The sequence below is a fragment of the Pristiophorus japonicus genome, chromosome 2 (assembly GCF_044704955.1).
Source record: "Pristiophorus japonicus isolate sPriJap1 chromosome 2, sPriJap1.hap1, whole genome shotgun sequence".
Classification (NCBI taxonomy): Eukaryota; Metazoa; Chordata; class Chondrichthyes; family Pristiophoridae; genus Pristiophorus; species Pristiophorus japonicus.
In genome coordinates, this window is record NC_091978.1 from 210,033,884 (window position 1) to 210,047,882 (window position 13,999).

The window sequence follows — 13,999 nt, forward strand, 5'->3', positions numbered from 1 at the left end:
AGGTAAGGTTTCAGATCGATGACCTTTCATCAGAACTATTCTCTCCTTCCCTTCTCCCCGAAGTAGGTGCAGCAAATTTTATTTTCCACTGCCTATCGTCTCCACGCTTTAATCTTAAGGATTGTGTAGACTACAGACTTTTGAATGAGCATTCGCAATGTGGCCTGTTGATAGACTGAGTTGCTCCACCTAGTGGCCACAGCTGGGAACAGGTAAAATTCATTGGGGGTAAAATTCTGGCCTCGCTGGGTCCATACGGAATACGTACGAACCCGGCGAGGCCTCGCAAAAGCTGGTTTTCGGCACGCAATGCGCATGCGGGTGAGATTGGGCTATTTGCCCATCTCCAGTCCAGCGAATGTCCTTGAAACTTTTATGCCTGGTAAAAGCAGGCGCATTGCTTACCTTTAGCAGTGTAAGAGTTTAAAAACATATAAAAATTAAATTTAAATACACATTTTTAGAGTAAAAACCCTGTCCAATAAGGTAAGTTTATTTTAAACCCTATTAAATCACATTACAAAAAATCCCAAAATATTTATTTTTTCTAAAACATTTAATTAACTTTAATTTCAATTAATTTTAAATATGTGAGATGTTTTTTTAATTTATTATGTTGTGTTTCTGTGTTTTAGGGGTTTATTCTCATTGATAGTAGTGGGAACTCGGAGAAACGGAGTTCCCATTACTATCAATGAGAATACTGCAGAGTGACTCCAGCTTTTCCCTGCGTGCGAGGAAGTCCTCTCCCCATACACTGCACATCGAATCTAGGCCTCCGACCGGAATCGAAGGCTCCTCCGGGACCACCAGGTACATTCGTAGAAGAATTTCGGGTCGGAGGCGTTTGTCCGAAGGAAGCCTCCGGCCGGAATTTTAGGCCCAATAAGTCTGCCAGAGACATGTTCAAATGTCTAGCAGATGTGAACCTACGACCATGGGCAATATGAAGCTAACATTTTTTCCTTGGTCTACTAGTCAGCTTGTTCTATTCCAGTTTAAAGATTATTGTGTTCAGCAATTAATAAGTTTTAAGCTAAGAGAGGCTGAAGAAAGTGTAACAAATCTGTTTCCTCCGGTCTATTTTTGCACAGGTACTATTTGATGATAACATTGCAATGTTAGCAACTCTACAACTGCCAAAGACAAGAGAATATTAAAATAGGTGCCTGTCCTTTGTCATTCATCTATAATGAGCTATGGTTTAATAAAAGGTTACTGCACAAGATAAAAGTTCACGGGGTTGGGGGTAATATATTAGCATGGATAGAGGATTGGCTAACTAACAGAAAACAGAGAGTAGGGATAACTGGTTCATTCTCGGCTTGGCAATCAGTAACCAGTGGGGTGCCGCAGGGATCAGTGCTGGGACCCCAACTATTTACAATCTATATTAACGACTTGGAGGAAGGGACTGAGTGTAACGTAGCCAAGTTTTGACGATGAAACAAAGATGGGAGGAAAAGCATTGTGGGAGGAGGACACACAACATCTGCAAAAGGACAAAGACAGACTAAGTGAGTGGGCAAACATTTGGTAGATGGAGTATAATGTTGGAAAGTGTGAGGTCATGCACTTTGGCAGAAAAAAATCAAAGAGCAAGTTATTATTTAAATGGAGAAAGATTGCAAAGTTCTGCAGTACAGCGGGACCTGGGGATACTTGTGCATGAAACACAAAAGGTTAGTATGCAGGTACAGCAAGTGATCAGGAAGGTCAATGGAATCTTGGCCTTTATTGCAAAGGCGATGGAGTATAAAAGCAGGGCGGTCTTACTACAGTTGTACAGGGTATTGGCGAGGCCACACCTGGAAACTGTGTGCAGTTTTGGTTTCCATATTAAAGAAAGGATATACTTGCTTTGGAGGCAGTTCAGAGAAGGTTCACTAGGTTGATTCCAGGGATGAGGGGGTTGACTTATGTGGAAAGGTTGAGAAGGTTGGGCCTCTACTCATTGGAATTCAGAAGAATGAGGTGATCTTATCAAAAAGTATAAGATTATGAGGGGGCTTGACAAGGTGGATGCAGAGAGGATGTTTCCACTGATAGGGGAGATTAGAACTAGAGAGCATAATCTTAGAATAAGGGGCTGCCCATTTAAAACTGAGATGAGGAGAAATTTCTTCTCTGAGGGGTGTGGATCTGTGGAATTTGCTGCCTCAGAGGGCTGTGGAAACTGGGATATTGAATAAATTTAAGACAGAAATGGACGATTTCTTGAACAATAGGGGAATAAGGGGTTATAGAGAGTGGGCAGTGAAGTGGACCTGAGACCATGATCGGATCATCCATGATTGTATTAAATGGCGGAGCAGACTCGAGGGGCCATATGGCCTTCTCCTGCTCCTATTTCTTATGTTCTTAAATATTCAGTAAACTTTTAAAAATTTGCATTTTAGAAGAAAAAGCCGAATTATGCATTTATCAAATGGTCTCAAATCCTTCCTGTTTTTTGAAGTGAACATTTGAGGAGAGTACTGTTGAGAAGCTCTGATACTAATTTTTGGACAGTGGTTAAGAAGTATTGATTTTTAATTTAAGAAAGAGCTGCAGAATTTTCCCTCTACCATGAAGGTTCTTGACTTGGATGTGCGGCCTCTTGATGTTATTTGCAGGCATAGTTCAAGTTCCATGACTCCCGATAACACCCAACACTACCACTCCACCACATGCCTCTACGTCTGTGCTGTCGCACTGCTTGTCTAATGTTACGTTAAAGCAGAACATTTCCTTGAGATAAATCATTTTTGGCCCCTGCCATAATCTCCACTCCCTTACTACTTACTGATTCCTTTTCCTCTCTGGCCACTCACGTAGATGTAATCAGGCTATGTGTAATTTTTGGCATGCTGTTCATTTCAGGGTTCATAGAATCATAGAATGATTACAGCATGGAAGAAGGCCAATTGGCCCGTTGAGCCCATGCCAGCTCTCTGCAAGAGCACTTCAGCTAGTCCCACTCCCCCGCCCTTTCCCCATAGCCCTACCAATGTTTTTCTTTCAGGCACTTATCCAATTCCCTTTTGAAAGCAGTGATTGAGTCTGTAATGTATTTGCTTCATGGGTTCTTTGATTAAGAATTCATAGCAACACATTGCTATTAAGAACTTATTGGTTTATCAGCAAAGGTTCAAAAATTACACTACACATTACCAGTTCGTCCACCAGGCTCGCAACCACCTGCCTCATCATGGATCCCTTGAACCCAACTGGCTGGGGTTTTATTGAGTCTTGTAAACATCACGTAACTGGCTGAGTCACTCATAACTCAACAGCTCTACAAACCTGTGAGCATACTCACAGTTGCATACATTACACTGTTTCCCCTTTTATTTAGCAGCAAGGTATTTGTACAATATTTCAAAAGATTACTTATCATGATTACAATTTTTACAAATTTCCACTGCTGAGCCTATCTTGTTGCAAGCTTTTAGCTTCCTCCTGCTCTGACCTCCATTTCTTTGCAGTTGGCTGGCTATGTCCATTTTCTATATCCTTATTTGACTCCGGAGACCATCTTGGGGAATTTCTGTTTTCAGGGCATATAGCCCAGGATTCCTGACCTCTATCTTCCTGCGTCCTCTTTGAGTTTCCTTGGAACGCTTACATCTGTCCTCATGTTAGCTTTCTTCTGCAGATCTTGATATTCCCAGTTATCAATATCCTGTTGGTTGGTTTGTGTTTCCTCGTTGATCTTCTCAACTGAACCCCAACTCCACCTCCTCCCCCAGAAGTTAGAGTCTCTGCGAAATTGTCCCATACCCGCAGAACTGCCTTCAGTCGGCTGCAACTGAGTTGGTGGGGATATGGATGTTGTGTCCGTTGAAGGATTTGGACATGCCAACTCACTCTGATCATCCTCCAAGTCAGGCTCATAATTATCTACTCATGATACCGAAGGTGCATCACTCACTAGGAACACTTGATCCACATGAACCTTCCTGATGTATTCACCAATTTTGACCATGTACTGCTTGCTGCCACTTACCTGAATAATTGTACCAATTTCACATTTGCATGGACTTGCCCTTTTCAACGGATTGAGAACTCTGACTTGACCACCCTTCTGAAAGCACCGCTCTTTAGTACTGGAATGATAATGACGTTTTTGCATCGATTGTGCCTTCTCTACTTTATCAAAAAGTTTGGTTGCAATAAACTGAGATGCATTCTCAGCCTAAGCTTCATCAATAATTCAGCAGGTGTGTGTACTCTGTTGTAGAATGAGGCGTAGTTCTGTACTTGAAAAGTAAATTCGCTAACCTGTGCTTCATGCTCACCGATGATCCAGTCTGTAGAACTTGTTTCCTCTAAGCCTCCTTGACAATCCTGTGCATTCAGGTGCACTATTCGAAGCAGCATGATATAAGAACATAAGAAATAGGAGCAGGAATTTAATAAGATCATAGCTGATCTGATCATGGACTCAGCTCCACTTCCCTGCCCACTCCCCATAACCCTTTACTCCCTTATTGCTCAAAAATCTGTCTATCTTCGCCTTAAATATGTTCAATGTCCCAGCTTCCACAGCTCTCTGGGGCAGAAAATTAAACAGATTTACAACCCTCTGAGAGAAGAAATTCCTCCTCATCTCAGTTTTAAATGGGCGGCCCCTTATTCTGAGACTATGTCCCCGAGTTTTAGTTTCCCCTATGAGTGGAAATATCCTCTCTGCATTCCCTCATCTTATTGAATGCCTTCTGGAAATCCAAATACATCACATCCACTGCTTTCCCCTTATCCACCCTGCTCGTTACATCCAAGAGCTCCAGCAAATTTGTTAAGTGCCCTCATTATCTTATATGTTTTGATAAGATCACTCTGACTCTTCTGAACTCCAATGAGTATAGGCCCAACCTACTCAACCTTTCTTCAAAAGTCAACCCCCTCATCTTCGGAATCAACCTAGTGAACCTTCTCTGAACAGCCTCCAATGCAAGTATATTCTTTCATAAATACAGAGACCAAAACTGCACGCAGTACTCTAGGTGTGGCCTCACCAATACCCTGTACAGTTGTAGCAGGAGTTCTCTGCTTTTATACTCCAAGGCCCTTGCAATAAAGGCCAACATTCCATTTGTCTTCCTGATTACTTGCTGTATCTGCATACTAACTTTTTGTGTTTCATGCACAAGGACTGCAGATCCATCTGCAGCACTTTGCAATTTTTCTCCATTTAAATTATAATTTGCTTTTCTATTTTTTCTGCCAAAGTGGACACCCTCACATTTTCCCACATTATACTCCATCTGCCAAATTTTTGCCCACTCACTTAGCCTATCTATAAACCTTTGCCGATTTCTTGTGTCCTCCCACCCAGCTTTGTATCATTAGCAAACTTGGCTACATTACACTTGGTCCCTTCATCCAAATCAGTAATATAGATTGTAAATAATTAATATAGATTTGAGGACCCAGCACCGATCACTGCGGCATCCCACTAGTTACTGTTTGCCAACTGGAAAATTACCCATTTATCCCGACTCTGTTTTTTGTTAGTTAGCCAATCCTCTATCCATGCTAATATATTACCCCCAACCCTGTGAACTTTTATCTTGTGCAGTAACCTTTTATGTGGCACCTTATCAGATGCCTTCTGGAAATTCAAATACACCATATCCACTGATTTCCCCTTATCCACCCTGCTCGTTACATCCAAGAGCTCCAGCAAATTTGTCAAACATGATTTCCCTTTCATGAAACCATGTTGACTCTGCTTGATTGAATCATGCTTTTCCAAATGTCCTGCTACTGCTTCCTTAATAACAGACTCCAGCATTTTCCCAACAACAGAGGTTAGGCTAACTGGTCTATAGTTTCTGCTTTTTGTCTGCCTCCTTTTTTAAATAGGGCGTTACATTTGCGGTTTTACAATCCACTGGGACCTCCCCAGAATCCAGGGAATGTTGGTAGTTTACAACCAATGCATCCACTAACTCTGCAACCACTTCTTTTAAGACCCTAGGATGCAAGCCATCAGATTCAGGGGACTTGTCTGCCTTTAGTCCCATTATTTTACCAAGTACTACTTCTTTAGTGATAGTGATTGTATTAAGTTTCTCCCTCCCTACAGCCCCTTGATTATCCACTATTGGGATGTTTTTAGTTTCTTCTACCGTGAAGACCGATACAAAATATTTGTTCAAAGTCTCTGCCATTTCCCTGTTCCCCATTGTTAATTCCCCACTCTCATCCTCTAAGGGACCAACATATGATGCTACCAACATGGGTTGATACCGTTGTGTCTAGCAAAATTTGCAAATTGGATAGACCGAAATTGCATGGACTTTTATCTGACACCATTTCTTTGGGCAGGCCATAGCATGCAAAAATGTCCCGCAATTCATCCAATGTATGCTCTGTAGTTGTAATTGACCCCTCTGCCATACCTCCAGCCATTTCGAATGGCTATTGATTAGAACCAGAAAATTATTACTGCCCTTTTTGCAAAAATCAATATATATTCTTTGGAATGGTCTCGTTGACCAAGTCCATGTTTGCAGCGGCATTTTAGCTGGCGTGATCCTGCAGTCTTGACAGATAGTACACTTACTTACTTGTGCTTCTAAGTCTTTATCCAACCCAGGCCTAACAAAGAAAACTTTGGGCTACTGCTTTTACGCCTACGATGCCAGTATGCTCACCGTGAAGTTGCGTCAAGACTTTGGCCCGTAGTGTGCTGTGAATGTCATTCGGGAATCAGACTGCTGGTATATCTCCTTGCTGTGCTGCACTTGCATTTGCCTTCTCATAAAAGTAAATTCCACCAAAATGTCTTCATGAAGAAATCAGACCCTCGTTCCCATTTTGTAATGTATTTGCTTCACGGGTTCTTTGATTAATAATTCCTAGCAACACATTGCTGTTAAGAATTAGTTGGTTTATTAGCAAAGGGCCTCCGACCTGCCCGCTCCCATCTGCACCGGGTGCCCAAAGATCAGGGGGACTGAAGTGCAGCCAGAAATTGAGGAGGAGCCCCTTCAAATAATGGAATTGGGGCTGGAACCTCACACAATGCACATGAACATGGACTCCTCCAGACGGCAGAAAATGCAGGCGGCCTGGGAGTCGGTGAACTGACTTAAAAACCTATCGCACAGGACCGCCCCATGCAACACCCTCCAGGCCATGACCCCAATCGATAAAGGGAGGACTCCATTGGGGACCCCCATCTCCTCTGGATGGTAAGATGGTGCTCAACAACTCTACAAACCTGTGAGCATACTCACAGATACATACATTTCAGCCTCCACCACACCCTTGCAGTGCATTCCAGATCCTAACCACTCGCTGTGTAAAAAAGTTTTTTCTCATGTCGCCTTTTGCCAGTCGGTGTCCTCTGGTCCTCGACCCTTCTGCCAATGGGAACAGTTTCTCTCTATCGACACTAACCAGACCCTTCATGATTTTGAACACCTCTGTCAAATCTCTTCTTAATCTTCTCCGCTCTATGCACAACAATCCCAGCTTCTCCAGTCTATTCATGTAACTGAAGTCCCTCATCCCTGGAATCATGCTCATAAATCTTTTCTGCACCCTCTCTAAGGCCTTCACGTCCTTCCTAAAGTGCAGTGCCCAGAATTGGACACAATAATCCAGTTGAGGCCGAACCAGTGCTTTATACAGGTTCAACATACTTTACACACTTTTGTACTCTTTTTATGAAGCCCAGGATCCCGTAAGCCTTTGTTAACCGCTTTCTCAACCTGCCTTGCCACCTTGGAGAGAAAGCAGGAAAGGGATGCTGAGGTGATTGATCAGCCATGATCTTATTGAATGGTGGTGCAGGCTTGAAGGGCCGAATGGCCTACTCCTGCACCTAATTTCTATGTTTCTATGTTTCTATATTTCAACGATTTGTGTACATATACCCTAGGTCTCTCTGTTCTTGCGCCCCCTTTCGGATTGTACTCTTTAGTTTATAATTGCTCTCTCATTTTTTCTACCAAAATGTATCACTTCACACTTTTCTGCGTTAAATTTCTTCTGCCATGTGGCCGCCCATTCCACCAGCCTGTCTTTGCCCTCTTGAAGTCGATCACTATCCTCCTCACTGTTCACTAGACTTCCAAGTTTTGTGTCATCTGCAAATTTTGAAATTGTGTCCTTTGCACCCACATCCAAGTCATTAATGTTATATATGTGAACTTGTATTTACTCTGTAAAGCCACCAGAGGTCTCATCCCCTGGAGTTCCAAGGAATCCCAAAATCCCTTGGGAGTACAGGTATTTAAGGAGGCTTCACAGGTTGGAGAGGCACTCTGGAGACCTGCAATAAAAGACTAAGGTCACACTTTACTTTGAGCTCAGTGTTCAGTCTGACTCTTTCTCCATACACTACAACTGGCGACGAGATACAGATAGCGATCCCAAAGATGCAGAGAACAGTGGGCATCCTGGAGAAATTCTCGGAGGGAGATGATTGGGAAACTTTTGTGGAGCGACTCGACCAATACTTCGTGGCCAATGAGCTAGATGGGGAAGAGAGCGTTACCAAATGAAGGGCGATCCTCTTCACCGTCTGTGGGGCACCAACGTATGACCTCATGAAGAATCTGCTCACTCCAGCGAAACCCACAGAGAAATTGTATGACGATTTGTACACATTGGTCCGAGAGCATTTGAACCGAAAGGAAAGCATTCTGATGGCAAGGTACCGGTTCTACACCTCCAAAAGCTCTGAAGGTCAGGAAGTGGCGAGTTATGTCGCTGAGCTAAGATGCCTTGCAGGACATTGCGAATTTGAAGGACATTTGGAGCACATGCTCAGACATTTTCGCACTTGGCATTGGCCATGAAACCATACTTCGCAAACTATTGACTGTAGAGACCCCAACCTTGAACAAAGCCATAGCGATAGCGCAGGCTTTCATTGCCACCAGTGACAATACGAAGCAAATCTCTCAGCATACAAGTGCTGCTACAAGTACTATGAAAAAAGTGATGATGTTTTTGAATCGTAACGTACAGGGCAGGTCACACATGCCTGCAGCTGCACGTCCGCAGATGTTTCAGAGTCCACCATCAAGGGTGATGAATGCAAGGCCATTAACACCTTGTTGGCGCTGCGCGGGTGATCATCGTTTCCATTCATGCCGATTCAAAGAGTACGTTTGCAAGGGCTGTGGAACAATGGGACACCTCCAAGTGTGCAGGTGAGCTGCAAAGCCTGTTAAACCTGCAAACCACCATGTTGCAGAGGAGGACAGATCCATGGAGGATCACGACGAACCAGACCCTCAGACAGAGGAGGCAGAGGTATATGACGTGCACACATTCACCACGAATTGTCCCCCGATAATGCTGAATGTTGAACTAAAAGGTGTCAATAGAGCTGGACACAGGCGCGAGCCAGTACATCATGGGCAAAAAGACTTTTGAAAGGTTGAGGTGCAACAAGGCATCAAGGTCAGTCTTAACTCCATTTCGCACGAAACTAAGAACTTTACATGAAAGAACTGATTCCTGTAATCGGCAGTGCTACTGTAAAGGTCTCCTATGATGACGTGGTGCACAAGCTACCACTCTAGGTGGTACCGGGCGATGGTCACACGCTGCTCGGCAGGAGCTGGCTGGGAAAGATACGCTGGAACTGGTACAACGTCCGAGCGCTATCGCCCGCTGATGACACTTCGTGTACCCAGGTCTTAAACAAATTTCCTTCACTGTTCGAACCAGGCATCGGGAAATTCCAAGGAGCAAAAGTGCAGATCCACCTAATTCCGGGGGCGCGACCTGTCTGAGGCTCTGGTTCGTCGTGATCCTCCATGGATCTGTCCTCCTCTGCAACATGGTGGTTTGCAGGTTTAACAAGACAGAACGAAAGTATTTGTTCAATTGGTCTGCCATTTCTTTGTTCCCCATTATAAATTCACCTGAATCTGACTGCAAGGGACCTATGTTTGTCTTCACTAATCTTTTTCTCTTCACAGTCAGTTTTTATGTTCCCAGCAAGCTTCCTCTCATACTCTATTTTCCCCCTCCTAATTAAAACCTTTGTCCTTCTCTGCTGAATTGTAAATTTCTCCCAGTCCTCAGGTTTGCTGCTTTTTCTGGCCAATTTATATGCCTCTTCCTTGGATTTAACACAAAACCTTAATTTCCCTTGTTAGCCACGGTTGAGCCACCTTCCCCATTTTATTTTTACTCCAGACAGGGATGTACAATTGTTGAAGTTCATCCATGTGATCTTTAAATGTTTGTCATTGACTATCCACTGTCAACCCTTTAAGTATCATTCACTAATGATGAGAGAAAGGGTAGAGATCGAGCTAGACCGGCTGCAAAGAGAGGGCATCATTTCACCGATCGAGTTCAGCAAGTGGGCCAGTACTATTGTCCCAGTCCTCAAGGGAGATGGCACCGTCAGAATCTGTGGCGATTACAAAGTAACTATCAATCGTTTCTGCCTGCAGGACCAATACCCACTACCAAAGGCTGACTACCTCTTTGTAACGCTAGCGGGAGGAAAGACATTCAAGAAGCTGGATCTGATTTCAGCCTACATGACGCAGGAACTGGAGGAATCATCAATGGCCCTCACCTGCATCAACACGCACAAAGGTCTTTTTGTTTATAATAGATGCCCGTTTGGAATCCGATCAGCGATGGCGATATTCCAGAGAAACATGGAAAGTTTACAGAAGTCGGTCCCGCACATCGTGGTCTTCCAAGACAACATCTTGGTCACAAGTCGGAACACAATCGAGCATCTGCAGAACCTAGAAGAGGTTCTTAGTCGCCTCAACCGCGTGGGGCTCAGGTTAAAACGCTCAAAGTGCGTTTTCCTGGCGCCTGAAGTGGAGTTCTTGAGAAGGAGGATTGCGGCGGACGGCATCAGGCCTACTAACGTGAAAACAGAGGCAATCGAGAACGCACTGAGGCCACAGAATGTGACGGAGCTGCGGTCATTTCTGGGACTATTGAACTACTTTGGTAACTTCTTACCGGGTCTCATCATACTGTTAGAACCACCTCATGTCTTACTACAAAAAAGGGGCGAGTGGGTTTGGGGCAAAAGCCAAGAAAATGACTTTGTAAAAGCGAGAAAATTGTTATGCTCAAACAAATTGCTTGTGTTGTATGATCCATGTAAGCGTTTGGTACTAGCATGTGATGCGTCGTCATATGGCGTCGGGTGTGTATTGCAACAAGCTAATGATTTCGGGAAATTGCAACTGGTTGCTTATGCATCAGTAGTCTGTCGAAGGCTGAGAGAGCCGACAGAATGTTTGAAAAAGAAGCGTTAGTGTGTGCCTATGGGGTAAAGAAAATGCATGAATACCTGTTTGGGCTAGAATTCGAATTAGAAACTGACCATAAGCCACTTACATCCACTTATTTTCCGAGAGTAAAGGGATAAATACCAACGCAATGGCCCACATCCAGAGATGGGCGCTCACGTTGTCCGCATACATCCGCCACAGGCCAGGCACAGAAAACTACGCCGATGCTCTCAGTCGGCTGCCAAGAATGACTAAGAAAGCAATAAAGAAAGTAAACTTGCGCAAAACATAAAAACAGGTAGTAAAAGCTTTTACCGATATATAAAACAGAAAAGAGTGACTAAAGTAAATGTTGGTCCCTTAGAAGATGAGAAGGGGGATTTAATAATGGGAAATGTGGAAATGGCTGAGACCTTAAACAATTATTTTGCTTCAGTCTTCACAGTGGAAGACACAAAAACCATGCCAAAAATTGCTGGTCACGGGAATGTGGGAAGGGAGGACCTTGAGATAATCGCTATCACTAGGGGGGTTGTGCTGGACAGGCTAATGGGACTCAAAGTAGACAAGTCCTCTGGTCCTGATGAAATGCATCCTAGGGTATTAAAAGAGATGGCGGAAGTTATAGCAGATACATTCGTTATAATCTACCAAAATTCTCTGGACTCTGGGGAGGTACCAGTGGATTGGAAAGCAGCAAATGTAATGCCTCTGTTTAAAAAAGGGGGCAGACAAAAGGCAGGTAACTATAGGCCGGTTAGTTTACCATCTGTAGTGGGGAAAATGCTTGAAACTATCATTAAGGAAGAAATAGCGGGACATCTAGATAGGAATAGTGCAATCAAGCAGACGCAACATGGATTCATGAAGGGGAAATCATGTTTAACTAATTTACTGGAATTCTTTGAGGATATAATGAGCATGGTGGATAGAGGTGTTCCGATGGATGTGGTGTATTTAGATTTCCAAAAGGCATTCGATAAGGTGTCACACAAAAGGTTACTGCAGAAGATAAAGGTACGCGGAGTCAGAGGAAATGTATTAACATGGATCGAGAATTGGCTGGCAAACAGAAACAGAGAGTCGGGATGAATGGGTCCTTTTCGGGTTGGTAATCGGTGGTTAGTGGTGTGCCACAGGGATCGGTGCTGGGACCACAACTGTTTACAATATACATAGATGACCTGGAAGAGGGGACAGAGTGTAGTGTAACAAAATTTGCAGATGACACAAAGATTAGTGGGAAAGCGGGTTGTGTAGAGGACACAGAGAGGCTGCAAAGAGATTTAGATAGGTTAAGCGAATGGGCTAAGGTTTGGCAGATGGAATACAATGTCGGAAAATGTGAGGTCATCCACCTTGGAAAAAAAACAGTAAAAGGGAATATTATTTGAATGGGGAGAAATTACAACATGCTGCGGTGCAGAGGGACCTGGGGGTCCTTGTGCATGAAACTCTTTTTGGAGTTTATCTGAAAAACATAAAACATTAAACGGTGCCACCCGACCTGGATGACACACCAGACATTTACAAGGCCCTTTTTTTCTTTATTGTGGTTTTTTTTCTTTTCTTTTTTTTTTTTTTTGGGCACTAAAATCACATTTTTTCCAGTGCCCCCTATAAAAGGGGAGGGGGACACTAAAAGCACCGGCAATTAAAACAAATTAAACTTTAAAACATAAAATCAAATTAAAATTTGGTTGCCGGGCGTGACGATGCACTCCAGTCCCTCCGGTGCCCACCTCTCGCGGAAGGCCGCGAGCGTACCGGTGATAAACCGCGTGCTCCATCTCCAAGGACACCCTGGCGCGGATGTACGCGCGGAAGAGAGGCAGGCAGTCAGGTTGAACGACCCCCTCGACCGCCCGCTGCCTGGACCGGCTGATGGCACCCTTGGCCGTGCCCAGGAGCAGTCCTACGAGGAGGCCCTCGGACCTACCCGCTCCCCTCCGCACAGGGTGCCCAAAGATCAGGAGAGTGGGACTGAAGTGCAGCCAGAATTTCAGGAGCAGCCCCTTTAAATAATAAAACAGGGGCTGCAACCTCGTGCATTCCATAAAAACACAGAAATTGCAGGCGGCCTGGGAGTCCGTGAACCGGCTTAAAAATTTGTTGCACGGCACTGCTCCGTGCACCACCCTCCAGGCCAAGTCCCCGATGAATAGTGGGAGGACTCCCGCATAGAGTGCCCTCCATCGGGGACCCCCGCCTCCTCCGGATGGCAAGATGGTACGCCATGGCGTGTCCGGACGGCTGGCGAGGGTGGCAAAGTTGAGAGTGTGCAGGAGCAGCCCATACAGGAAACCCCTCCGCGCGGAACTGAAAGGCATGGAGGGGATTTCCTCGAGGCGGCTCAAGTTGTGAGGCGCCGACTCCCGAGGGAGGTTCCGGGGTTTGGCGCCGATGAGGAATTCCGTCCGGACGGGGGTCAGTTCGGACGGGATCTCCCCACGTGCTTGAGCCTCCTCGATGCACCTAACATAGTCAGGGCCCAAAGCTGTTTTTAGCGACTCGATGGCTTCGGCCGCGCGGCAGACGTTGGCTGAATTTAGGCGCCGCGCCAGCATGCCTGGCGCCATCCAGCCCGCTCCTCCGCCATCGAGCAGGTCCCTGACCCTGGTCACCTCACCAGCCACAGCCCTCTCTTCCGACCGCCACATAAAACCTTGGTCGTGGAGGTACGGATTCCCGAGCAGTGGCTCCTGCAGGACAGCCGCCACTCCAGCGAGACTTGGTGGAGACTTTGTTCCAGACCCTGATGAGTTCCTTGTAAA

At 44.9% G+C, this 13,999-nt stretch overlaps 1 protein-coding gene across 1 annotated transcript in view; it reads left to right on the plus strand.

Annotated features, from left to right (window-relative positions):
- The window catches only part of LOC139243687 (LIM domain-binding protein 2), a 776,895-nt gene that overhangs the window by 44,882 nt on the left and 718,014 nt on the right, over positions 1 to 13,999 (plus strand). The gene's annotated exons all lie outside the window — the stretch shown is intronic.